Here is a 3,313-nt window from a genome sequence, read left to right as displayed (position 1 = left end):
GGATACAAGTGACATGTCACTAGGATGGTTGAGCATCCGAACTCGTTGAGTTGAGTCCGAGTTCACTTATGGATGCAAATGTCCGAACTCGTTGAGTTGAGTCCGAGTTCGTGAGATGTAACTAGGCATCCGAACTCGTTGAGTTGAGTCCGAGTTCATTTATGGATGCGAACGCCCGAGCTCGTTGAGTTGATTTCGAGTTCACTTAGGGGCGGGTTACATGATTTCTTAATTACATATGTGGCACTTATGTGCAAATTATCCATGTATCCGAGTTATATTCCGATGTGTTCAACGGGTGAAATTTCTAGTTTAATGGAAGAGCACTTAAGATATAAGTGACGTTTTGGGTAAGTGTTGTGAAATGGACACTTTGGACAGGTATGTTCTTAACCCTCGGGTTGAAAATAGATGCAACAGCGATAAGGTAGTAAGATGATGAATGATGTTTAAAGATGTGATATATGTTTTGGTGGTACCATGCTAAAGTTGTTTGGTATATTTGTATTGTTATGTTACTTATTATTTACATATGAGATTACTAAGCATTTATGCTTACTCCTTCCTTTTCATTCACTGTAGTTTTGAACAAGCTGGCTCAGGAATCGGGACAGGTCAAAAGTTCGATCACACTATCCAAAGGACTTTTATCTTGGTAAATGGCTTGTACAACTACTTAAGTATGGCATGTATAGAAATATACCTATTTTGTGTAAATAATTTTATGATATGGCCATGTTTGGTTGAGAAAATGTTTGATATTGATAAGTCATGGTGATGGCTAATTTAGATCATGTTTGATATCATGGAAGTTTAATAGGTTATCTAGTTCATTAAAATTCATGGAAAGATGAAACTTGCCTTAAAACAGAATATTGCTGCAGCAATGACATGAATTTGAAAAATCACTAAAAATAGTATAAATGGAACTAAATGATGAGTAAGTTATGAAATTGAAGCTTAATGAGTCTATTTTCATATGGATTGAACAAAACAGGAATATAAATTATATTTTATGAGATATTTAAACTTTTTCAAAACAGGGCCAGAGTGATTTCTGGATCCCCTGTTCTGACTTTAAAAAAAATTCATAATAAATTTTACTAAAATAATTAGAAGTTTTTATTTATATGTACAGATTCCTTATTTAGTGTAGTTTTAATAGAAACAAACCTCATAGTCATTGAGATTTTGTATAGAGATATATCTGATTCGTAATACACAGAGGTCAGAGCAGTCGAACCCTGAAACAAGGGATAATTTAATTAATAAACTGTACTAATTGGCCCAATAAAAAAATTCTAGAAAAAAATTAGTAAATAGATATATGAGTCTAGATTCAGGGAAAATTTACGGATCTTGATTTCAAGTTTCGTAACTCGAGATATGATTTTTCTTGTAACTGTGACGCGAGTAGCTAGAAAGCTATGAATGTAGAAACAAATGATTTGAAGTTCTTAAATTGATAAATTATGTTCGGTAACCCCTTAAGCTCGACTCCGGTGATGGTCTCGGGCGTGGGGGCGTTACAATCTATCTCGGATCTAAACACAAAACAAATAATCCATCATTAAATCATCACTTAACTTATCATTTTAAATAAAAATGGATTGACTCGATTTCCAATACCTCAAGCTAATATAACTAGAATCAGAGATGTGATTCACTTCCCAAAAGTCAAAGGTGTTCCAAGTTGTTAGCAATTGACCCTTCACACAAGATCAATATTTGAGATGTTAATATCGAAGAAAAGCGATGCCTAACACTAAGACTACATTCGGATATTAATAAAAAGATAAGGAATAATTGATGATTTAGTACCCAAAATCATCCCATACTTACGTTATTCATTAACCGAATCTTGCTAAATTAATCGATTAAGAGGAGAGAAAGGATAAATCGAAGAAATAATTGATAGCAAAGGATTTTTTAAAGATAAAAGCAATAAAATTCCAAGAAAGATTTATCAAAACTAAAAAGATAAAGATTAAGGTGGAAGTGGCGAGTTTTTGAGAAGAGAAAATAAAAAAAAAAGGAAAAATGGTGGTCACAATAGTGGTCTTGTGGTGGTCCAACGGTAGTGAGGTGGTAGTGCAGAGGTGGTGTGGTTAACTAATGGTAGTGGAAGGTGGAGTATAAGTAGAGAAAAAGAGGTGAAAAGAAAAGAGGAGCAATGGAGAAATCGATCAAGAGAGGAGGAGGAGACACTAAATTTTGAAAAAAAAGTGAATAGTGGCTCACTTAGGTGGGATGGACGGTTCAAGCTTGGTAAATAGGAGAAAATGGAAGCTTTGGGGGACGATGGCATGAAAAATGGATCAAGGGGGAACGTGTGGAGTGAAAATAGGGTTTATGGGGAAACGTTGACTAGCTAAATGAGGAAAAAATCTTTATTTGCATGGTAACTAAGAATGGACGATTATGGAAGCTTTGAGTAAAGTTTTATAAGCCAAAAATTAAATAAAAACATTAGAATGTAGGGAATCGAACATAAGATCTTTAGGAAATTTACTAGGCACTTAATCACTTAACTATTCACTAGCTTGTTATAATTTCTACAACATTTATTTTAAAAACATGGTGTAACCTTAACTAAGGTTTAAGGAAAAATTCCACCACATAGAAAATAATGTAAGGGAAGGGATTCAAACATAGGTCATCAATGATAGCTCCACCACTACTCAACCACTATATTTGATACTTATTTATTATCAAATGAGTAAAAGATCATCTAAAAAAATTGGACTTGACCATTCTCGATTCATTAACCCAATTTCTACTAACTCAGATTTTGGGATGTGACAACTTTCCCCCATTTAAAAGGAATTTCTTCCTCGAAATTCCTATTGTCAAGCCAATTCACTTATCCATAAAATTCATAACTCTTCTTTCCAAATCGACCACCATGCTTCTGTGTACAATTCTGATTCCAATGTAGTTCCAATTCTTCACCTTATATCTCCAGTGGATTTCCTATTTACTTACACAGATTGTGTCAATGGACTATCTATAGAAATATCACTAACGATTTCCTCATTCCCAAATTTTCAATTTCACAGATACACTATTAACAACAAACTTTTAGGTAAAACCAATCCTCAATTAGTGCAAGACACAATTAGAATGGATGGTAAAAGTACCTTTATTGATGTTAGATGCGTCTTACTACTCTCGACACCTATATCTAATTTTGTTTCTAAGTTAAAGCTTGCATTTAACTAAAAGAATGACGTGAACAATCTTTAACACGATGCTCAATGGACCAACTTCTCAAGCATGTTCCTGACTTTTCCAACACTCGATTGAATGACGC

The sequence above is a fragment of the Gossypium hirsutum genome, chromosome A01, assembly GCF_007990345.1.
Source record: "Gossypium hirsutum isolate 1008001.06 chromosome A01, Gossypium_hirsutum_v2.1, whole genome shotgun sequence".
Classification (NCBI taxonomy): domain Eukaryota; kingdom Viridiplantae; phylum Streptophyta; class Magnoliopsida; order Malvales; family Malvaceae; genus Gossypium; species Gossypium hirsutum.
Note: the sequence above shows the minus strand (reverse complement) of the source record.